This window comes from Mobula hypostoma, chromosome 3 (genome assembly GCF_963921235.1).
Source record: "Mobula hypostoma chromosome 3, sMobHyp1.1, whole genome shotgun sequence".
Taxonomy (NCBI): domain Eukaryota; kingdom Metazoa; phylum Chordata; class Chondrichthyes; order Myliobatiformes; family Myliobatidae; genus Mobula; species Mobula hypostoma.
In genome coordinates, this window is record NC_086099.1 from 27,804,975 (window position 1) to 27,830,334 (window position 25,360).

At 41.9% G+C, this 25,360-nt stretch overlaps 1 protein-coding gene across 3 annotated transcripts in view; it reads left to right on the forward strand.

The window, feature by feature from the left end:
- pdzd2 (PDZ domain containing 2) overlaps nucleotides 1–25,360 on the forward strand; it is a 493,753-nt gene that overhangs the window by 177,449 nt on the left and 290,944 nt on the right. Inside the window, exon 1 of one of the 3 annotated variants that reach the window (XM_063042804.1) lies at nucleotides 4,288–4,588. The exons of the other annotated variants lie outside the window; for them this stretch is intronic. The gene's annotated coding sequence lies outside the window, so the exon portion shown is untranslated. Of the gene's footprint in view, nucleotides 1–4,287; nucleotides 4,589–25,360 lie in introns of those variants that run through there. 3 annotated transcript variants of the gene reach the window in all.

Consider the following 25,360-nt stretch of genomic DNA (forward strand, 5'->3'; position numbering starts at 1 on the left):
AAGAACCTTCTCTCAACACCCAATCCAAAATAGCTGATCTTCTAATGGGCTCAGCCATGAGCTGTTCTGAAAAGCCATCTCGTTGGCACTCTAAAAATTCTTTCCTGTAATCTAGTATCAGCCTGATTTTTGCAATTTACCTGCATATTGGAGTTTCTCATGACTGTTGTAACATTGCCCTTTTGGCATGCATTTTTGATCTCGCATTGTAATTTGTAGGCATCATTGTTGCTACTGTTTGGGAGTCTGTATACAACTCCCATTGGGGTCTTTTTACCAACATCTTTGTCTGAGTTCTTACCAACATCAGCCTCTACAACCTCTCCTCTAACTGTTCTGGCGTTCTGGTTCCCACCCCCCTGCAACTCTAGTTTAACAGCAGCCCCCATCATTGACACCATGACTGCCATATTGTACAGTTTAAAGTATAGATGACAGGGGACTCAGTAGTTAGGCACAGTGATACAAACAGACATTTCTGTGGCTCTATTATCTGCCTGGAGCCCAGTTCAAAGATGCCTGAGGGGGCACAGAACATTCTGAAAGGGGAGGATGCATAATCACATGTGTGGTCCATATTGTTATAACCACATAGGCAGGAAGTCCTACAATGAGAATTTAGTGATTTAGACCGTAGACCATTGGACATAAGAGCAGAATGAGGCCATTCAGCCCATCAAATCCATTCTGCCATGTGATCACTGCTGATTTGTTTTCCCTTTCAAACCTGTTCTGCTGTCTTCTTCCTGTGACCTTTGAGCCTCTTCCTAATTAAAAACCTATTAACCTCTGCTTTAAATATACTCAATGATTTGGCCTTCATAGCCATCACCCTCTGGCTAAATTGAAGATCCAAGGAGGTATGGAGACCAAGGCCGTGAAGCTGATTCATTATTTTGAGGGGTTGGTAGTACTGAATACTGAGCTATAGTCAATAAAGAGCACTCTGATATATGCATCTTTGATGTCCAAGTTGATTAAAGTGCCAGTGAAATAGCATCTGCTGTGGACTTCTTGTGACAGTAGGCAAATAGGCAAACACTCAGACAGGAGTCGATGTATTTTATCACTAACTATTCAAAGCACCTCATCGCAGTGAATGTTAGTGCGACTGGATGATAGCCATTACCGTGTTTTTCTTAGGCACTGGTATAAATGAAGCTGCTGAAGTGAGAAGTTAAAGATTTCATAGTCATTGAGTACTAAAGCACAACAACAGTCCCATTGCCCAACTAGTCCGTTCTAAACAGTTATTCGGCCTTATCCGATTGACCTGCACCTGGACCACAGTTGACTCTTGACTTTGGGTTTAATATTTGTCAGTGAAATATTTTATGCAAAAAATGATTTTTCAGACAATGACACTCATTAAGTTTTGTACTAGACTTTTGATTGAGGTAGTGTACTCAACTCTTAGAATTTTAAGATGGACAGACCACTTGCAGCTTTCAGGAGTCCTCATGCAGACTGTGTACCTTAAGAGACCAGCTCTGGTTAAACAATCAAACATCAGACTTGAGGAATGGAAGGTGGCTGGTGTCATGATACCCTTGGGCAGGGGTCCCCAACCTTTTTTGCACTGTGGACCAGTTTAGTATTGACAATATTACAATAATCTTGGGGACCAGCCGACCTGGGGGTGGGGGGGTGGGTGTAGGGTTGCCAATGGACAAGAGTAGCAGTCAAATACGAGACACGTGTTTAACCCGAGAAAGACTACTGTGACCATGAAGCCTTGCGTGGGTACCTGTGTGCGCATGCGTGTATGTGCCGATTTTTTTCTGCAAATCATTTCTGGTGACTCTGTTCAGTGAAACTGCACTGTACATACATTATTTCTACTTTATATAGGCTGTGTATTTATCATATCATATTCCTGCTTTTACTATACGTTAGTGTTATTTTAGGTTTTATGTGTTATTTGGCATGATTTGGTAGGTTACTTTTTGGGTCTGGGAACGCTCACAAACTTTTCCCATATAAATTAATGGTAATTGCTTCTTCGCTTTAGGCCATTTCGGCTTACAAACGGTTTCATAGGAACGCTCTCCCTTAGCGGGGGAAATATGGGACAAGGGCAGTCCCGTATGGGACAAACCAATTTAGCCCAATATACGGGATGTCCCGGCTAATATGGGACAGTTGACAACCCTGTGGGGGGGTGGGGTGTTAATCACGACCAGGAATATAGGTGATAAGTCAACTATAAGTCACTTATAAGTGGCTAATACACTCAATTTTGTTTCTAAAAGGGTTTATCTAATGAATTTAATATTAAACACACAGCGCATATTTTCCTCGCATGAATATAGTGATAAGTCAATTATAAGTCATTTATAAGTCAATAGCATTATAACATTTTAAATAACATTTGGATATTAAACACACAGTGCATATTTTCCTTGTATGAACATATAAAATCATTGCAACACACCAATATCGCTGAATCAGTGGGAGCCCTGGGCTTGTTTCCCTGCAATAAGATGGTCCCATCGAGGGGTGATTGGAGACAGCGATATTCGAACGGGGTTCCTTATGTCCAGTCTGTTCCACAATTTAGCTTTCATTGCATTCATTGCAGAAAACCCTGCTTTGCAGAGGTATGTTGGAAATGGAAGCAACGTTTTCAGTGCTTTCGTGGCTATCTCAGGATATTTAGCCTTGACTTTGATCCAGAATGCCGGCAGAGATATTATGTCAAACATACTTTTCAGCCCACTGTCATTTGCAAGCTCGAGCAGTTGATCTTCTTCCCGCACTGACATGGATGACGCGTGCGTAATGACCTCGCGTGCGTTCAAGTTCAACACTGCGTGACAGGGAATGAGGAAAGGTGCAGCTGACTCATATCCCCAAACCATATTGTTTCCTTGCACATGCTTTGCGGCCCGGTACTGGTCTGCGGCCCAGTGGTTGGGGACCACTGCCCTTGGGGGAAAAATAGATGAAAAAAAAGTAGTTGTATTCCATTTTCAATTGTTTTAATTACATACAACTTCTAAGACAACGTACAAGCAACAAAGAATGCTGGAGTGCTTTTAGGAGTTATCAGGACTGGCATTTGTACAGAGCAGATAAACACATTTTAAAGCATTTATGATTCTGGCTGTGAGGTCAAGAGCCCAAGATAATGATTGGTGCAACTATACTTCAGCTTAAATGCTGGCAGTTCAATGATGGGGCTAATACTGTAACTGGAATACAAAAAAAGAGTCTGAACTCTTCACAGTTCTCTGTGGAATGTTCAAAGTAACTTCAAAGAAGTATATATGTTACCAAGTACAGTTGAGCATCCCTTGTCCGAAATGCTTGAGGCCAAAAGTATTTTGAATTTTGCATCTGTATATTGAGGTACTTTGGGATGTCTGTGGTGTGCAGAATCCTGTGCATCACCTGGGAACCTTCCTAGCATCTTGTGAAATTTTCCATTTGTGACGTCATGCCAGTGGTTAAAAAAATAGGATTTCAGTGGTTCGTGGATTTTGGAATTTTGGATAAGAAGTACTTAACTTCTACTACCTTGAGGCGTATTTTCTTGGAGTCATTTATCACCGGGGGCGGGGGGAAGAAATACAATATAATTGTGTAGTACCTTGTGTGAGTGGCATTTCTATATCCATCTGTTGTGCTGCAAGTGTTGGTAACTCGTCTATACTCGGGGACATCCCACTTACGCTTGCGTGAAGCTTGATGGGAAATTTTCTATCATTGACAAAAACAAATTCATTGAAACAAGAGAATCAAACACTTGATCATACTTTCATTTACTTGGTGGTGTTTGCAGAAACGCAGACTTGACTATGACTGCGCTGAATACAGTAATGAAGAATGCAGTGTTTCTGGCAATAACATGAGAAATACTGGCCAATTGTGAGATTCAGTAGTAGTGAGTCATGTAACATGGTTAGACTTTGACTCATTCTCCTGTCCTAACTCCAGGCTAAACGAAAGCAACAATGATGATTTTAATTGCAATGCTATACAAAATCCATTTTCACCTCAAGTTCAAAAAGCATGTGAGCAAGGAACTGCAAATTTGATTTACCCAGGAGTATAATAAGTTCCAAGAAGCATGTATTTTAAATCTCAAAACATGTGACATGGTTTATAAAAATCACACTTCATTTGCTTCAGTATGTATCTAATTGCAAAGGCCACTGAATTGTGCCCCTGGCTAATGTAGCAGCAATGTCAGGTTAATTATTGGCGACCTTGGCTGACACAGCAGTGATGTTAAACGGCAGCTATACTCTCTCAATGTTGCAAAAGGAGGACTTCTTAAAACGAGACACCACTCAGGTGAAAATGTTTTGGGGAATAGTTAAGAACTATTAGAATAATATGCTGCGCACCAAGGACTAGGAGAGGTTTAGTGCTACTTAGCCGGCTTTCAGTTTATGTAAACAGGAAGTTCACTCAGCAAGATCAAGGACTTGTATCAGGACCACCAATCAAACAGCCATGCTCAGCGATGCCAAAAGAATCTTGTTCCAACACAAGGGGGGAAGAAGTTTACAGAAAGGAAAAGTGCAAAAAAGGACACTGGCAAACAGATTGGTTGTCTATGCTTCTCTCGGAATACAATCAGGTTGGTTCTGGAAGTATAAACGTATGGTATTCAGCACAGCCAGTGGTGCAATGAATAGATAGATTTATTATCGCTGTTTAATGCAAAGTTAAAGAGAAATTTAATTATACCTATATCAATTTAATGGAAGCTGATGTTGAAATTGGCCCTCATTTGCTTAAAGTAAATTTGCATAAAAGTAGCGTTTATGTTATGTATTTAGATTGAAGTGAACGTGACCAAATTTTGGGAGTGGGAAACTGTGCCATTGCTGCTTCTTTAAGCATTTAGTAAACATATGGTGACATTTTTTTTCTATTTTTGTCAAGAAAAATGTCTCCCTTTCTTTACTTGGCTGTGTCAGAAGAATTTCATTATTTCATTCAATAACATAAGCCAAAAGGGCAGTTAGTACTTCATGCAGGATTGAATGTGAACTTTAAAAAAAATATATAAAGTGCATCAAGATTTCTGAGCTGCCTTAACTCTGATGTAAACAATTATGGAATAATTTTCTACAACGCTGTGAACTTCCGAGGACTTTGTGTTCCTCAGTTACTGGCATCTTGATTACCTTTACTTCATTTTTTTGGCAGTTGTCCATTAACTATAAAGGCTCAGAGTTCTAGAATTCCTTCTCTAAACTCCACCTATGTCTCTTTTTCTCAGCTGTTCCTTAAAATTTACCATAAGATTTTGGGTTTTTCTTCCATTGGGCTATCTGTGATGTTCTTATCTTTGTGATCTCCATGGTTCTGATTGTCAGTGTAGCCCCCTGGCCAGCCTCAGGGTCGCTCAGCTCGCTGTCGTCTGGGGAAACAGCCCTCAGCCCCGCCAAACTGGGTAATAGTTTGTGTGGATGCTGTGTGAGGTACCCCACCCCGCCCAAATAACAGACAATACACCAGATACGATTAAATGATTTACAGTTTATAGATATTACTATATAATTACTAGAGAATAAAATATAAAAGGAAAATAAAAGGCGCTACACTTATCTAAGTTCAATCTCTTCGTGCACAAATAATTGGAGCTCAGGACCCTTCTTCTTCACCCTGCGACCCCTCGGACCACCTCAACCTGCCACCTGGGACCAACAACGGTGGTTGACCAGACACTCCACACAAGTCTGTCTCCGTCTCCTCTCCTTGCTGAACACCCTGGACCTCAGACCCCTGCTTGGGGTCCAACCCCGTTAGCGGACTCACAGCACCTGGTCCATCCTCTGTCTCTTTCTCCCGCCTTCTGCCCAAAAACCCACACATCACACTAACTTACAGACACACACAAAGAATAACATCTATCCCAGTTGGTTTGTTCATCCTCTTATCAGTAACATGATCCAAACAAACTGCTAGCGGGAGGACTTTCTCAGCAGTTACCATAACAAAGAAGCCATTTTAAATATAGTCATAGTCATAGTCCTACTTTATTGATCCTGAGGGAAATTTGGTTTCGTTACAGTTGCACCAACCAAGAACAGTATATAAATATAGCCATATAAAACCATAAATAATTAAATAATAATATGTAAATTATGCCAGGAAATAAATCCAGGACCAGCCTATTGGCTCAGGGTGTCTGACCCTCCAAGGGAGGAGTTGTAAAGTTTGATGGCCACAGGCAGGAATTACTTCCTATGATGCTCAGTGTTGCATCTCACTGGAATGAGTCTCTGGCTGAATGTACTCCTGTGCCCAACTAGTACATTATGTAGTGGATGGGAGACATTGTCCAAGATGGCATGCAACTTGGACAGCATCCTCTTTTCAGATACCACCGTCAGAGAGTCCAGTTCCATCCCCACAACATCACTGGCCTTACGAATGAGTTTGTTGATTCTGTTGGTGTCTGCTACCCTCAGCCTGCTGCCCCAGAACACAACAGCAAACATGATAGCACAGGCCACCACAGACTTGTAGAACATCCTCAGCATCGTCCGACAGATGTTAAAGGACCTCAGTCTCCTCAGGAAATAGAGACTACTCTGTCCCTTCTTGTAGACAGCCTCGGTGTTCTTTGACCAGTCCAGTTTATTGTGAATTCGTATCCCCAGGTATTTGTAATCCTCCACCATGTCCACACTGATCCCCTGGATGGAAACAGGGGTCACCAGTGCCTTAGCCCTCCTCAGGTCTACCACCAGCTCCTTAGTCTTTTTCACATTAAGCTGCAGATAATTCTGCACACACCATGTAACAAAGTTTCCTACCGTAGCCCTGTACTCAGCCTCATCTCCCTTGCTGATGCATCCAACTATGGCAGAGTCATCAGAAAACTTCTGAAGATGGCAAGATTCTGTGCAGTAGTTGAAGTCCGAGGTGTACATGGCAGTAAATGACTACGCAGTAACATAGAAGAAGAAACCCTTACATCAGTTTTGTTACTATGACACTGCGAGGGTTGTGAGTGACAACTCAGTCCCAGGCAAAATATACAATGCTCTTGCCCACCAATCTACACTAATGGCCTTTTGACTGTTTGTTATTGTCAAAGGCCTTCAAACACATTTTAAATGTATCCCGTAATCAGGGATATTTATATTAATATTTCAAATTTATGTCATTGAAGAAGATTTAAAATGTAAGTAACACCTTTACACACTTTGAGTATTGTGTTCAGTTCTAGTCGCCTCATTATAAGAAGCTTTAGAGGGGCTACAGAGATTTACCAGGATGCTGCCTGGATTAGAGAACCCGTCTTAAGTGGAAAGCTTGAGCAAGGCAGGGTGATCATCTTTAGAGAGAAGGAGGATGAAAGGTGCCTTGATAGAGGCATGGATGGATTGGACAGCCAGAGACTTTTTCCCAAGGCAGGAATGACTCGTACAAGGGGGGCATAGCTTTAAGGTGTTGCAAGGAAAGTGTAGTGGGGCGGGGAGGGATATCAGAGCCAAGTGTATTTCTTCACACAGGAAGAGATAGATGTGTGGAATGCATTGTCAACGGTGTTGGTAGAGGCAGATACATTAAGGACATTTAAGAGACTCTTAGATATCACGGATGAAAGAAAAATATAGAGTTACTGTATGTGGGAGGGAGAGGTTAGACTGATCTTAGAACAGGTTAAAAGTTCAGCAGAACATCATGGGCTGAAGGATCTATACTATTCTGTGTTCTACATTTACTATAAATTAATTAAAATTATTAATTTAAATGAGGAAAGAAAAAAAAAACTACCTCTCTATAATTGCCCTTTTGGTGGCCCAATAATGGCCCAATTCATATGAATTCCACTAATGGCAGCTGTACCTGGCCTGAAACTGAGGAGCCAGATGCAGCAGTGTCTGTCCTCCAGCTCATTTTTGACTATTGTATTGCAAAGCTTAGAAGCAGAAGTCAAGAGCAAACTGACCTTTGCACTGAAGTTAACTGGAGTTTCTCTCTAGAAAATCATCTGAAAAACAATACAATCTGGCTTAATGTCTCCTGTGACTCAGTTGCAAATTTTGTCTGCATACACTTCATTGAAGAATCTCAGTGTGTTACTACATTCAGTGTGTTGAGGTGTTTTGAGAGGGCTCCTGTGTCTGGATCACAGCGGAGAGCGGGTTGGGGTGTCCTGTGTGTAGATCACAGTGGGGGGGGGGGATGAAATATTTCAAATCCTTCCTGAAGAACGACTTGGGTCTGCTCCAACCTGGATCCATAGCGGTACCATTTCACTGGCTCTTCACTCAACCCTGGAACATCTGGACAGTGAAGATGCGTAAATCAGGATGCTTTTCATTGACACTAGCTCTGCATTCAACGCCATAATTCCTCCTAAAATAACCAAAAAGCTCCGAGACCTAAGCCCCAATACCTCCTTTTGCAACTGGGTCCACGATTTCCTGCCCAGTCAGTTAGGATTGGCAACAACATCTCAACAACAAGCATCAGCACAGGTCCACCACAAGACCTTCTGCTTAGCCCTGTGCTCTGCTCGCATTATACTTATGACTGTGAGGCTAAGTACAGCTCCAGTGCCATAGTTATGTTTGCTGATCACACACTGCTGTTGGCTAAATCAAAGGTGGTGACAAATCAGCACATCGTTGGGAAATTGAAAATCTGGCTGAATGGTGTCACAGCAAACTCTCACTCAATATCAGCAAGGCCGAAGAGGTGATTATTGACTGCAGGAGGAGGAAACCAGAGGTCCTTGAGCCATTCTTAATTATGGGATTAGAGGTGGAGAGTGTCGGTATCTTTTAAATTCCTCAGCATTATTGTTTTAAAGGATCTGACCTGGGTCCAGTATGTAAGTGCCACTACTTCTTTAGAAGTTTGCTAAGATTTGACACGTCATCCCAAATTTTGCCAGTTTCTGTAGATGCATGGTGGCAAGTATACTGACTGTTTGCATCACAGCCTGGCATAGAAACACTAATGCCCTTGAATGGAAGAACCTAAAAAAAAGTATTGGGTATAGCCTAGTGCATCACAGGTAGAGCCCTCTCAGTTGTTGAACACATCTACGAGGTGTGCTGTCACAGGAAAGTAGCATCTATCATCAATGACCACGACATCCAGGCCATGCTTTCTTCTCACTGCTGCCATCAAGAAGGAGTTACCGGAGTCTTTGGTTCCAAACCACCCAGTTCAAGAACAGCTACTGTCCCTCAACCATCAGGCCCCTGAACGAGTGTGGATAATTTCACTCACTCCAAAACTGATTCCACAACCTGTATGCTCACTTTTAAGGACTCTACAGCTCCTGTTCTCAATATTATTTATTACTTACAGTCTATGCAAAAGTATAGGGTGCCTAAGTCTTTTGCACACTAGTGTAGTAATTTTATGTATTGCACTGTACTGCTGCCACAAAAAAAAGATGAATTTCATGACATAAATGAGTAATAAACCTGATTCTGATATGGGTCTCCATTGTGGACTGAGAGTGGGAAGCGGGCAGGGAGAGGGGAATCATGGTTGGGAAAAGGGGAAGGGAGAGGGGAGGGAATAGGAAGCACCAGAGAGACATTCTGTAATGATCAATAAACCAGTTGTTTGGAACCAGACGACCTTACCTCGTGTCTCAGGGCTAGGTGTGTCTGCACCCTTGGAACTCCTTCTCTGTCACCTGTCCCACACACCTCCCACAGCACAACCTCGCTATTCACAAATCCTTTGCTCCCGCCAGAATTACAAACTCACTGTCTGCTCCACGTTGACACATACAGTACTGTACAAAAGTACCGGGTGCCCTAGCTATAAATGTGCCTAAGGCTTTGCACAGTACTGTATTTATACATTATTTTGTTTTTCTTGTATTTGTACTACTTGATATCTTTTGCACACTGGTTTGCTTGTCTTTGTGTGTAGTATTTCATTGATTATATTGCGTTTCTTTGTATTTATTGTGAATGCCCTCAAGAAAATGAATCTCAGGGTGGTATTTGGTGACATACCGTACACTGCATGTACTTTGATAATTTACTGTGGGCTTTGAACTTTAAAGGTAACATGTCGTCAAATTAAATTTGAATTTGTTTCAACCAAAGGATTTCGTCCCATTCTTAAGTAACAGAAAATGCGTTCTTGGCCATAATTAATTTTCTATAACTAGAGGCCCTGCTTTCCCGTAATTGGAGGTGGCATGGTATTGTAGCAGTTAGTATCATGTTGATACAGTGCCAATGACCCAGGTTCAATTCTGCTACTGTCTCTGTAAGGGGTTTGTACATTCTTCCCATGACTGTGTGGGTTTCTTCTAGGTGCTCCAATTTCCTCCCACATTCCAAAGAAGCAATGGTAAGTAGGTTAATTGGTCACATGGGTGTAATTGGGCTGCATGGGCTTGTTGAGCTGCGGGGAGGGGAGGGAATGTCGACTCAGACCATGAGAGGCCTGCGTCGGGCATTTTCATGCCTTACAAGGCGCAGATTGGAAGTCTGTGTGGGGCGCCACTCCTCACACAGACTACAGCAATGTGTGATTAAGTGCCTTGCTCAAGGGCACAAACACGCTGCCACAGCTGAGGCTCGAACTAGCGACCTTCAGATCACTAGACGAGCACCTTAACCACTTGGCCACGTGTTGAGCTGAAATGGCCTGTTACCGTGCTGTAACATAAATAGATAAAAATTAATAATCTTTGAATTAAACCAGAGGTTACAACATCAAAGCATGATATTACCTGCAATATTTTGACTTTGAGAGCATTCTGACTTGTTGCATCACTATCTGGTTTGGTTGGGGCGGAGGTGGGGGGGGGGGCTACTGCACAGGATTAAAGTAAGCTGCAGAGAGTTGTAAAATTAGTCAGCTCCAGCATTGGTACTAGTCTCCGTAGTATCCAGGACATCTTCAAGGAGCGGTGCCTCAGAAAGGCGGCATCCCTCATTAAGGACCCCCATCACCCAGGATATGCCCTTTTCTCATTGTTACCATCAGGAAGGTACAGGAGCTTGAAGGCACACACTCAACAACACAGGAATAGCTTCTTCCCCTCTGCCTTTCGGTTTCTGAATGGACCTTGAACCCATGAACTCTACTGCACTACTTTTTTAAAATTTGTTTTTGCGCTACTTATTTAATTTGATATACATACGTATGTCATTGCTGTAACTCACATTTTTTTCTATATTATGTATAGCAATGTACTGCTGCCACAAAATTAACACATTTCTCGACATATGCCAGTGATATTAAACCTGATTCTGACTCTGAATATTGATCATGCTAGAAGTTTCTGAATTAGAAGAGAAATTGCAAACTATTCTGGGGTGGGTTTATTCCTTCAGTTCTGCATGAGACCAATCCAGAGAAGTGAGTTGTAAATCAAGTGTATGGAAAAGTTACACCGCACTTGAATAATGGAAAACTTAACAAAGGAAAATTCTCAAGCAAGTCCAATCTATAACACCAGGCATTTATCATCTTGCAGATCCTGTCTGGCTTGCACATTTGCGCATGAGGAGCATTTGATAGCTCTGGGCTTATCGCTGGAGTTTCGGAGAATGAGCAGTCATCTTGTTGAAACCTATTGAATATCGAAAGCCCTCAAGAGGGTGGATGTGGAGAGGATGTTTCCTATCATGGATGAGTCTAGAACCAGAGGGCACAGCCTTAGAATAGAGGGAAGACCATTTAGGTCAGAGATGAGGAGGAAGCTTTACAGCTAGACGTTGGGGAATCTGTGGAATTCATTGCCGTGGATGGCTGTGGAGCCCAAGTCGCTGAGTATATTTAAAGCGGAGATTCTTGATTAGTCAAGGTGTCTAAGGTTATGGGAAGAAGGCAGGAGAATGGGATAGAGAGGAATAGTAAATCAGCCATAATAGAATGGCAGAGCCAACTTGAAGGAGCAGAATTAGGCCATTTGGCCCACTGTCTTGTGGTCTGATTTCCTTCCTATCCCTGTTTTTATTCCAACTGTCCTTTATGTTTGGACTCAAGACTGCAAAAACCCTAACTCACTGGTGTTCTCACAGGATACGTTTGTCATTTCAACGTAAACCTACACGTATGCGAATGCTCTTCAATGTTCAGTGACATCATCAAGTTATAGCTTCCAGAACCAGCACCTTTACGTATGATAGAACCTTCATTTGCACACCCAACCAATCTTTGCCCCAATGATTATAGCTAGCGGACATTGGGACAGTTGTAACCAGCGGAAAAATGGAAAGTCTAGGAATGCAGAGGTATTGTTCCCTCTAACCACAGGACTTCATAATGAGTTCCTCATCTTCCACACGGCAAGGGTCAGATTGATTTTCATCTAATGAAGTAAACTAACAACAGGAGGTTGCGTCTATAGGGGCCTGGTTCTATCAGAATAGTGTGGGGCTAGAAGATGGAAGGAAGGAAGAATCAAGGCTAGGTGATTGTAAAGGAATATCAACCAGCTGCATCCATTCACATTCTGCCCTTAGGATTCATGATCTTTCCCAAACATGACGTTCACTGTTTAAATTTAATTCAGGTTTCCATGCATATTGTTTGGCACTGTTTTATATAATATGTACATTGTAATAGTGTCCCATTTGGCACACTCATGCTGTTCTGCCTACCACTATAACATTGGGTGATTGTTATGCTATATAGTCAAAATTCAAGAAACTATCTCTTGCTCATTATCATAGAGTTATGGAGCACTACAGCATAAAAACAGGCTCTCAGCCTATCTAGTCCATGCCAAACTCTTATTTTGCCTAGACCTATTGACCCACATAGCCCTCCATACATGTACTTATCCAAATTTCACCCAAATTTTGAAATCAGACCCACATCTACAATTTCCACTGACAGCTTGTTCCACACTCGTACCCCTTAAATATTTCACCTTACAACTTAAACTGATGACCTCTGTTTCTAGTCCCACCTAACCTCAGAGGAAAAGGCCTGCTTGCATTTACTCTGCCTATACCTCTCTTAATTTTGTCAAATCTCCCCTCATTCTCCTATGCTCCAGTGAACAAAGTCCTAATCTATTCCAGCTTTCCCTACAACTCAGACCCTCAAGTCTGAACAACATCCTTGTAAATTTTCTCAGTACTCCTTCAATATTTTTGATATCTTGTTGATAGGTGACCAGAACTGTAGACAGTACTCCCAATTGGTCCTCATCAATGTCTTCTACAACTTCAACACAACATCCCAACTCCTGTACTCAATACTTTGATATATGAAGGCCAATGTACCAAAAACTTCCTTTACACCACTTTCTGTCTGTGACAATTTTCAAGGAATTATAGATCTGTATTCATAAATAGTGAAGATTTATAAATGACCCTTATCACACAACGTATAATCTTTCATATTGAGGAAGGTACATTCAGTACAGCTTTGTTATAATATATTACTAATCTACATAGGGCATCTTACCAGATGCACTGTCTCTACACACCTGAGAGCTCATGGCATTGGAGAAATACTCCTGGACACAGTTCTTGTATTGATATGTTGTCATGTGCCTTTCTCCAACATATCCCAGTGATATCTGTAAAAGTATTGCAATAGAAACAAAGGTTTATACGGTCTTGACAAAGGTTACAGGAAGAAGGCAGGAGAATGAGGTTGACAGGGAAAATAAATCAGCCGTGGTTGGATGGCAAAGAAGGCTCAATGGGCCAAATGGCTTAATTCTCTCCTGCGTCTTATGGTGTTAAATAGGCATCCATTAGTCTCATGAGACCATGGATTTGCGCCTTGGAAGGTTTCCAGGGCGCAGGCCTGGGCAAGGTTGTATGGAAGACCGGTAGTTGCCCATGCTGCAAGTCTTCCCTCTCCATACCACCGGTATTGTCCAAGGAAAGAGCACTAGGGCTGATTCAGCTTGGCACCGGTGTTGTCGCAGAGCGATGTGTGGTTAAGTGCCTTGCTCAAGGACACAACACACTGCCTCACTGCCTCACTAGACCGACGCCTCAACCACTTGGCCACGTGCCAACACATTGGTGTTATGGTGTTAACACCTGTAGTTATTATTACAATTGTTTAATTTCCTGAAGCGATGAAAATTAAAGTAACACTTCCTGACTGTATTTGAAAAAGCATTTGCATTTTGAAGGGTCAATGCACAGCTGTTAATAACAGTAGGAAATTATTTACCCTTGGTTACATCTATTGGAATGTCAGATTAAATCACGGATACTGTGTCCATTCATTAATTCTGGGAGACAGGTTTCCAAACTCTGACTTCTTAGTGAGATAAACGCTTTCTTCCTTATCTTACTGAATTTTCTAGCAATACCAGCTAAAGTAATCTCACTGTCAACTAAAAACCATTTCATTGTAAGTGCAAGTAGTGATGATTAAAGGAATTGATAAGAGTACATCACCACTCTATATCCTAGTCAAAGAATTGTTGTCTATTTTATCAATGCTTTTGGCAGTTAAACAGATATGTAATCCCTTGGAAAGAAGAAAAGCAATGGTACAATATCTTTTAAAGCTGTTTATCATTTTACATGATTTGGGCTTGTATAGTGCTAAATCCCAATACTTCAATGACTCATACTAGTATCAGCTGCTTTCCACACATAAAAACACCTTCTGAGGAAGATGGGAAGAAAAAATATGACCATTCTTTATTAATGTTAGTGTGCTGACAGTGGGTAAAATAGTGCCTTCAGGATAAGCACCCAGGGGCATGTTATGCTGGTGTCGGAAGCATAGCAACACTTGCAGATGCCCAGCATAACCCTCGCTGATTTAATTTGACACAGAACAATATATATTTCACTGCATGCTTCGAGGTACACGTGACAGATAAAGCTTATCTCTTCTTATCCAGGGTGCATGCTGGAGGGTCACTTGGATGGTTTTTGTATTTTTATTTCTTTTATTTGGAGATACAGCGTGGAATAGGCCCTTCTAGGCTTTCACGTCGCGCTGCCAGCAACCCCTGATTATAACACTAGCCTAGTCAGGGGACAGTTTGCCATGACCAATTAACCTACTAACCGGTACATCTTTGGACTACAGGAGGAAACCTGAGCACCCAGAAGAAACCCACATATTCCACAGGGATGACATACAAACTCCTTTCAGAGGACGCCAGGATTGAAGTCTGAATTCTGACGCCCTGAGCTATAATAGCATTATGCTAACTATTACGCTACCGTGGCATGTAATAGATCATTGCAGACCCAATGGATTCTTCTTGTGGCTTGGGTGGGAGGGGCAAAATATGAGACAAGATATAGACTTGTAGAGGAAATTATGGTTGGAAACTTCCTTGGTCCCTCACAAACAGCTGGAAGGTAGCCAATATAGCAAGAAGGACTGAGCACCAGCCAACCAGTGAGTCCTGACATCCATCCAAACATGCTTTAAGTATGATCACACCCAATTTACGTAGGATTTCATCCTTTGGAGTAGTGCCTATGACACGTCCAAGCCTAGATTTTTGACCTCTGACTCCTCTGAAGGTTGTTAATTTCTCCTCTCTGCATTTTTGTCAGTTGTAATGGCTTACTCTTTTCAGAAAACCTTGCAACTGTAGCCTCAGCTTGCTGAGGTAACCATGCTGACATGAGAATCTGTCTGATTTATCACCTGGTGCTGGTTAGTTCAGCAAGAGTAGGAAAGCTGTGTTAATCTTTGACATAGTGGGTTTCACTTTTCATTATGCAAATAGGTAGTTATTAAGAAATTTCAACCCCTGTATTTTCAAACACAAAGCTGGCTTTAGTTTCAGTGAGTTATACAGGTAATTTGAGATGCATCTGTTCACTATCTGCATTGTATTCTGTGTTGCTTGTCTATTATGTATACTATTGTAACTAGTCACATGAGTGGAGGCATGATATAAGGAAAGTATTTCTGCTTTGTACAGGGCATTTTGGCTCTGGGGGCCGATGAATGTCATATCTTTTGTTGACCACTTAGTTACGCTTATCTACACGTAAGGACGCTCGAGTTTCATCAGTTCAAGATTGTATGTTTTGCAAATTGCTAGGAAGGGATCGATTGCAGTTCTTTGACTTTTGGAACAGTCATTATTGAAGTTTCTGGAGGGCACGTCATATAGGCATAACAAATCCATGGGGCGCACCAGCAGCAGCAATTGATTTGTTAGAATTGGCTGCTACATGAGAATTCAAATATATTTGATGAGTTTGAAAGAAATGCAATGTCTGTGAGGTTCAGCAAACCTGTGTATGAAACTTGATCAAAATTGTTCAATAGCATTAAGGGCCTCACCACCTGGGCCACGTCTCCTCATAACTACCATCAGGGAGGAGGTACATGATCCTGAAGACCCACACTCAGTATTTTAGGGACACACATCAAAGTTGCTGGTGAACGCAACAGGCCAGGCAGCATCTCTAGGAAGAGGTACAGTTGATGTTTCAGGCCGAGACTGTTCGTCAGGACTCGGCCTGAAACGTCGACTGTACCTCTCCCTAGAGATGCTGCCTGGCCTGCTGCGTTCACCAGCAACTTTGATGTGTGTTGCTTGAATTTCCAGCATCTGCAGAATTCCTGTCGTTTGCCTCAGTATTTTAGGAACAGCTTTCCCTCCATCGTTAGATTTCGGAGCGGTCTATGCAACCATGAACACTATCTTACTATTCCTCCTTTGCATTATTTATTTATTTTTTTGTAACATGCAGTAATTTTTTTGTCTTGCAATGTATTGCGGCCACAAAACAGCAGCTTTCACAACCTGATTCTGATCCTAAACTTTTCTATCAAGATGTATAAGTGGATTGCGAATAATGAATTAGTTGATAGAAGAGTGGATTGCTGACACTTTTATGAATGAAACATTGTACCTGTGTGAATATCCAAACTCGTATTACTGAGAGACTGGCCAATGTAATAGAAAATGCAGCAGACTCTGATCTGAGAGACGACTGAGCAAGTGAAAGCTGTATAAGCACTGGCGGCTGCTTCTTTACAAACAATTTACAATTCAGCTTAGTGCTCAAGAGCCAGGAGGACCAGAATCTCTTATGTTTTATTTGCTGTTAGTCACTGGTAGAGAATATTCGCCAGGCTCTCACTACATTTCAGATTTGTGTGGAAGTGTTTAACTATAGCCATATTGAGCATGATACTTGAACTACCATCTCATCAGCAAACTAAACTAGAATAAAATCAGCCATGTAGAGTTTGACCTCATGGATTGCTAATGAATTCTGTCTATGTAGCTCTTGTCTTTAGCATCGCCTGGCTCTTTAATCAGTAGAAAATTGCATGTTAGTATAGTGATGATGTATAATGGTTAAGTTTTCTGGGCCGAATTAATGAATTAATGGCTGTCACCCTTTCTGCCTCTCACTGTTTAGGCTTTTTGATTTGATTCAGATGATGAGCACAGAGAGGTTAGTGCAGACTCAGTAGCTGAAGGGGGTGTTTCCACTCTCCATGATTTGTTTATTTATTTGTTTGTTTGTTTATTTATTTATCTAGTGATACAGTGCGGAACAGGCCCTTCTGGCCCAAAGACCCACGCCGCCCAGCATCCCACCTATTTAACCCTAGCCTAATCACAGGACAATTTACAATGACAAATTAACCTACTAACTGGTTCGTCTTTGGACTGTGGGTGGAAACCAAAGCACCCATGCGTTCGCAAGGAGGACGTACAAACTCCTTGCAGAGGTCGCCAGAATCGAACTCCGAGCTCTGATGCCCTGAGCTGTAATAATAGCATTGCACGAACCTCTATGCCACTGTGGTGCCCCCTGATTTTTTTGAGTTTTTGCATTTTTGGGTCTGAACTGCCGGGAGGACAACTGATGGATTTATGATAGTTCATTTGTGAAGGATATCTCACTACCAGCTACCCCAAAAGGAATGCGTTTCCTTGTTGTCATGCGGACGTACCGTCATTCCCAAATGCAATGCTGTTGGCGGTGAACTACTTAACAACATTGATGTTGCATTTGTGGAACATTGTTATCGGTTCGTTCTTTATACTAGTTAGAAGTGAATGAAAAAGATTGAAAGATAGAGATCTGATCATATTTTAAGAAAATTTATATATTTTGTTGATAAACAAGTTAACAGTTCACATTATTTACGACAACGCAAGTAGCATTGTACTCATTATCATTATTATGTTCTTTGTTGTATGACGTAGGTGGTCATGGTCTACATGACCATGATTACTCTTGGCAAATTTTTCTACAGAAGTGGTTTGCCATTGCTTTCTTCTGGGCAGTGTCTTTACAAGACAGGTGTCCCCAGCCATTATCAATACTCTTCAGAGATTGCCTAGTGTCTGTGATTGCGTAACCAGGACTTGTGATATGCATCTTGTGACCATCCACCACCAGCTCCCATGGCTTCAGATGACCCCGATTGGGGGACTAAGTGGGTGCTACGCCTTGCCCAAGGATTACCTGCAGGCTAGTAGAGGGAAGAAGAACCTCACACCTCTTTTGTTAGGGACATGTCTCCACCCTGCCATCCATAGCATTGTACTATTGTATATTTAACTATATGTCAACTTGTACATCTATATAATATCTGTAATAACTTATGTGCGGTATGTGATATATGTATTGTGTTTTGCACTTTGGTCCCAGAAGAACATTGTTTCCTTTAGCAGTATACATCTCTACGGCAGAATGACAATAACCTTGAACTTGAAGTTGAGACTTTCGCAACTTAGCTATTAGCAGGTGAAAGCACTTAATTGCTGTGTCAGTAAGATGGGACCGAAAACATTGCGTTTTCCATAGCATTTTACAGGTCTTCATCTGGGATCTGCAGATTTCAGAGAAACACTGTGCCTAAGGTTGCTCATTTAACTGGATTGAATGGAACCAAATCAGCTTGTAAACTCTATAAATCAGTAGAAGCTACGAATTTGCACATTAAAACAGCAATGGAAGTAGATGGAATTGAGCTGTAGTTCTTGATCCTAACAGGGTAGGTGCCAGCTCCACCAACTTCCCATTTCCTTCCCATCAGCTACACTCAGTGGCCACTTTATTAGGTACAGCAGATTTGTGGTCATCTGCTGCTATCACTGTTCGCTTCAGGGCTTGTTGTGTTGTGCATCCAGAGATGCCGTATTGTCACCTTTCTGTCAGCTTGAACCAGTCTGCCCATTCTCCTCTGACCTCGCTCATTTAATGAGTCATTTTCGCCCACAGAACTGCCACTCGCTGGATGTTTTTTGCACCTTTCTCTGTAAACTCTAGAGACCATTATGCATCAAAATCATGAAACCAACTGTGCCTGAGATAACACAAACCACTTCATCTGTCACCATGGTCAATGGTAATTAGATGACATTACTTCCCCATTCTGATGTTTAGTCTGAACAACAACTGAATCTCTTGACCATGTTGGTGGCAGACACCAACAGAATCAACGAACTCATTCGTAAGGCCAGTGATGTTGCGGGGATGGAACTGGACTCTCTGATGGTGGTGTCTGAAAAGAGGGTGCTGTCCAAGTTGCATGCCATCTTGGACAATGTCTCCCATCCACTACATAATGTACTGGGTGGGCACAGGAGTACATTCAGCCAGAGACTCATTCCACCGAGATGCAGCACAGAGCATCATGGGAAGTCATTCCTGCCTGTGGCCATCAAACTTTACAACTCTTCCCTTGAAGGGTCAGACACCCTGAGCCAATAGGCTGCTCCTGGACTTATTTCCTGGCATAATTTACATATTAATATTTAACTATTTATGGTTTTATTACTATTTATTATTTATGGTGCAACTGTAACGAAAACCAATTTCCCCCAGGATCAATAAAGTATGACTGTGACTATATCTGCATGCTTTTGTGCACCAAGTTGCTACCATATGATTGGCTGATTGGATATTTTCATTAATGAGCAGTTAGACAAGTGTACCTAATAAAATGGCCACTGAGTGTATCCCCAGGCTCAGAGCTGATTCAAATGAACTAAGTCTGGCAAACTGGCAGGTCTGCAATTGCTCAAGTACAGCAGATTTCCAAAGGAACAAGGGATGGAAAAGTTATTGATTTTATTAAGAGCTTAAAGGAAACTGGATAGTGTTATAATTTTAAACTGCAATCAGAAAGTACTGGAAATCCTCAGCAAGTCAGACCATTTCTGTGACGAGGGAAAGAGACCATAAGACCATAAAACATAGGAGGAGAATTAGGCCATCTGGCCCATCGAGTCTACTCCGCCATTCAATCATGGCTGATCCTTTTTTCTATTTCCTCCTCAAACCCAGTTTCTAGCCTTCTCCCCGTAACCTTTGATGCCATGTCCAGTCAAGAACCTATCAATCTCTGCCTTAAATACACCCAACAACCTGGCTGTCACAGCTGCATGTGGCAACAAATTCCACAAATTCACCATCCTTTGGCTAAAGAAATATCTCTGCATCTCTGTTTTGAAAGGGTGCCCCTCTATCCTGAGGCTGTGCTCTCTTGACCTAGACTCCCCAATCATGTGAAACATCCTTTCCACATCTACTCTGTCTAGGCTTTTCAACATTCGAAAAATTTCAATGAGATCCCCCCTCATCCTTCTGAATTCCAGCGAGTACAGACCCGGAGCCATTAAACGTTCCTCGTATGATAATCCTTTCACTCCTGGAATCATCCTTGTGAACCTCCTCAGGACCCTCTCCAATGCCAGCACATCTTTTTTAAGATGAGGGACCCAAAACTGTTCACAATACTCAAGGTGAGGCCTCACCAGTGCCTTATAAATGCTCAGCATCACATCAAACTTTGCATTATCTGCAAGCTTCTTGATCATTCTCTACCTTATGATCAGGTCTAAAACATTCATATAGAATACAAAAAGCAGGAATACTGAGACCCTTGGACCTCCACTGGCAGCAGCTTTCCAGTCACAAAAGCACCTGCCACGCGTTACCCTGCCCTGCCGCAGAGCCAATTGTCAGTCCAACCGGTTACTGCTAAAGGGGTTAACCTTTTGTTTAAAGACCATGCATACAAATGTAAATGCTGCTCTTGGCCAGCTATCACATGGATATGCAAGGGTTTGTCCTGATTATTGTGATTCCCAGTACTGCACGATGCGGCGTACCTAAACTGAAACGTGAGCAATGCTGCTGCTCGTTCATTGTCACTGTGGATCTTCGATACCAGTAATGTGTACTTTATCCTTTCCATAATATTTTTTGTCCACCGGAAGACTCATCTCTAGGTCAGGATGTTGTAATTATCTGCACCTTGTGAATGTTATTACCAAGGACAGTGTTTATCCCTGACTCGTGTTAGCATTGCTTTGTTAAAGAAAGGCATTTTCTGAACAACATAGTTAAATTATTTTAAGCAGATATCACACTGGTTTCACAGGGCAGTGTACTTAGGTTTAGATACAGCGGGTGTTTCTAGTAGTGAGACAGATTAGCACTGAGGGCACAGCCTCAAAATACAACTAAAGGCATCCATTAGTCTTGCGAGACCATGGATCTGCGCCTGGAAAGTCTTCACTCTCCAGGACGCCGACCTGGGCAAGGTTGTATGGAAGACCAGCAGTTGCCCATGCTGCAAGTCTCCCCTCTCCACAACACCAATATTGTCCAAGGGAAGGGCATTAGGAATCATACAGCTTGGTACCGGTGTCATCACAGAGCAATGTATGATTAAGTGCCTTGCTCAAGGACACAACACAGTGCCTTGGCTGGGGCTCGAACTCACCACCTTCAGGTCGCTAGTCCAATGCCTTAACCACTTGGCCACGTGCCCACAAAATACAAGGACATCCCTTAATAACGGAGATGAGAAGGAATACTTTTAACCAGAGGGTGGTGAATCAGTCAAATTCATGGCCACAGACAGCTGCAGAGGCCAAGTCATTGGCTGTATTTAAAATGGAGGTAGATAGGTTCTTGATTAGAAAGGATAACAAAGGTTACAGGGAGAGGGCAGGAGATGAGGTTGAGGGAGATAATAAATCAGCAATGATCAAATGGTGGAGCAGCCTTGATGGGCCAAATGGTCTAATTCTGCTCCTATGTCTGATGGTGTTCTGAAATAGATTTCACCAAGGATTGTGATAGGATCCCACATGGCAAACTGGTTTAAAAAATAAAACCCACACAGGACGCAAAGGAGAGTGACCAGTTGGACTGACGATTGGCTCTGTGGCAGGGTAACGCATGCAGGTGCTTTTGAGACTGTAAAGCTGCTGCCAGTGGAGGTCCAAGGGTCTCAGTGCTCCTGCTTTTTGTATTCTATATGAATGTATTAGACCTGGATCATGAGGTAGAGAATGATTGAGAAGTTCAGCAGATGATCCAAAGTCACCGCATGTGACAGTGGAGAAAGGTGTGAATGTGATAGTCAATTGGGCAGAAAACCGAGAAATAGTATTTAATAGAGAGAAGGATGCTCCAAGATCCTTTTTAACTGAAAAGATTGAGGGTCTTTATGCTATATATAGCAGTTGATGCCACTTCTTGCATTTCCATTGGAGAAGGCATATATTGTAGCTGATTAACACAGAAATAGCTGGTTGAACTCAGCCAGTCAGGTAGCATCTTTGGAGGAAAATTAACAGTTAAAGTTTCGGCAGAGACCCTTCATTAAGACTGGAAAGGAAGGGAGAAGAAACCATAATCCTTATAGCATTATCAACCTTGTAGTCAATTATTTGTTAAATGCAAAGGCTGGTGGGGTTGGAGAAGGAGCTCTGGGGGACCCTGTTCTTGTTCTGTCTAAGAGGAGTGGGATCTGGAGCAGAGGTATGGGAAACAGATGAAATATGGTCAAGAGCTCTGTCTTGTATTGTAGAGAGGAAGATACAGTTCACGAAGAAGGAAGATATCAGAGCAACTGCAATGGGAGCAGAGGAACAAGGAGCAGACAGTGGCGTCCTTACAGGAGACAGGGTGGAAGGAAGTATAATCAAGATTGCTGTGGGTGTCTGAGTTTGAAACAGATGTTGGTGTCTAGCCCATCCTGTGAAATCGATATGGAATGATCCAGAAAGGGAACAGAAGGGAAGAGTCAAAGATGGACCATTTGAAGATTAGGGGCAGGGTGGGGTGTGGTGGGAGAGATGGCAGCAAAAGTAATGACACTTTAAAGTCCCATATTAGCAGTAGAAGAAGCAGCAGCGATGGCCTTTGAATAAAGATTTGAGGAAAGGGATCTGACTAAGATGGAAGAAAGGCTGTTTCATGCAGCCTACTAAGTGACAGATGGAGATTGAGACCACCTGTGTGCTTATAGCTACACTGCTGATCTGGAGAAAGTGTCTTGAAGGAGAAGTTGCACACAGTGAGATCAAGTTCAGCCAGGCCAAAGGCTGTGATGCTGGAGAGGAATTGATTGGGGGGGGGGTCTGTTTAATAAAAAAGCAGAGGGCCCTCACGATGTCCTGGCGTGGAATGGACGTATAGGCAGATTGCACGTCCCTAATAAAAATAAACTGGTTGGGGACCAAGAAACTGGAAATTGTCAAAGTGGCAGAGGGCATCTGAAGCGTCATGGGTATTGGTGGAGGGAAAAAAATAGAGTAGGTAATGCAGGACAAATGGAAAACATTTCAATTTAAGCAACACACAAAATGCTGGAGGAATTCAGCAGGTCAGGCAGCACCAACAGAAAGGAATAAACAGTCAACATTTCAGGCTGAAACCCTGTATCAGGATTGAAAAGGAAGGGGATGACACCAGAATCAGAAGGATATGGATGGGGAAGGAGTTCAAGCTGACAGGTGACAGGTGAAACCAGGTGAGGAAGAAGATGGGTGAGGGGGAGGGGGATGAAGTGAGAAGCTTGGAGAAGGTAAGTGGAAGGTGTATAGGGCTAAAGAGGAAAGAATTTGATATGAGAGGAGAGTGGATCGTGGGGGAAAGGGATGGAGGAGAGGCACTAGAGAGAGGCAGTGACCAGGTTTGGAGAAGAGAAGGGATAAGAGGGGAACCAGAATGGGGAATGGACAAAGAGAGAAGGGGAAGGGGGAGAAATTTTCAACGTAAGATTTTCCACCTGAATTGCCTTCACTCAATAACCGTCCCAATTTTGGCGAGTAAGCTGCAGTAATGATCTTCTGAGCTGCAGGATGCAGTGTGATGATCACAAATTAATTATAATTTCTTTAGTGCAGTCTTTTTTAACAAAATAAACTTTATTCATTATAAAAATATTTACAAGAATAACCATTCAAAGCCTTTCATTGTGGTTAGCTAAGGATAAAAGTGTTATGTGATGTGGAAGTTGCCATTGTGAAAATTCTGTCTCATCTGATATCATGAACCACTTTTGGGATCAGCTAACAGTAAAGATACCCATCAGAACAAACCTTGCCAGGAGTTGAAAACTAATTTTCACACCATACTAACAGTTTTTCACTACTTCCCATGGCCATTTGAGTCCCACTAATTTCGTAGTCCTTAAAAGATTCAAAATTGTTTCCTGTCATTCTTCAGTACAAGAGTGTAAAGGAGAACAAAATGATTGTTGCTGTGGATCTGATGTAGCTTAAAGAAACACAATGATCATAAAAAAAACACAAACATAAATATGAAAGCAATCCTATAATACTCAATGTACAAGTAATTGTTATATACATAGACTTATTGTATGTATATGGTGACATTATGACGTGTCAGTATTGACAGTGGTGGGGTGGGTTAATGGGAAGTTGTATTGATCAGCCTAATGGCTTATAAATTCTAGTTACTTGTAGTTGTCAGACCGCATCTTTGACCAACTAATGACATTTCTGACCAGGATATTGATGCTAATTGCCTAATAAGTTGAGTCTTGCAGCTAAATCCGTGGTATCAAAGAAAAGAATTGTTCAACCTCCTTATCCAATTTGTAATGTGCCTGAATAGCTTCCTGCAGTTCTGTGATTCTTATTGCTAATTTTCAATTCCTTTCAAATAACAGAAGGTTTTAAAAGACCAGAAGTAACAGAGGTGAAATATAAATGTGAAATAACCAAACTATTTGACACCAGAAAACTTAAAAGCTCTGAACAGGATTTTAGTTGTAATTCCCAATGACGTTAGTTACTTGTGGATGCAGATTGGGAAAGGCTATTTAAAGTAACTTGGAAGAGTAGAATTTCACTGTGGCTCCGGAGTACTCTGGGAACTGATTAACCACAATGTTCACATGACTGAGAACATTCCTGTGGAACCATCTGAATTGTCCATAAGAGCCACAGAAACATTGCTTTTGCTTGAGGGGCCGAAGATTGTAATCGCTTTGATAATTGTTAGCTTCTACATTGTATTCCCTGGAGGGAAATTGAGTGTTGTTTAGAAATTGTTTGGCTGCTAACTGTTTTTGTTCATTATGTATTTATTTAATCTTATAATAAAGCTAGAGTACTGGTAGCTGAACATATTGGTTACTTAGCATGTTTTGAGGAAATATTGGAAATAAATGGTTAAATGTTATTCACAAAATGCTCAAG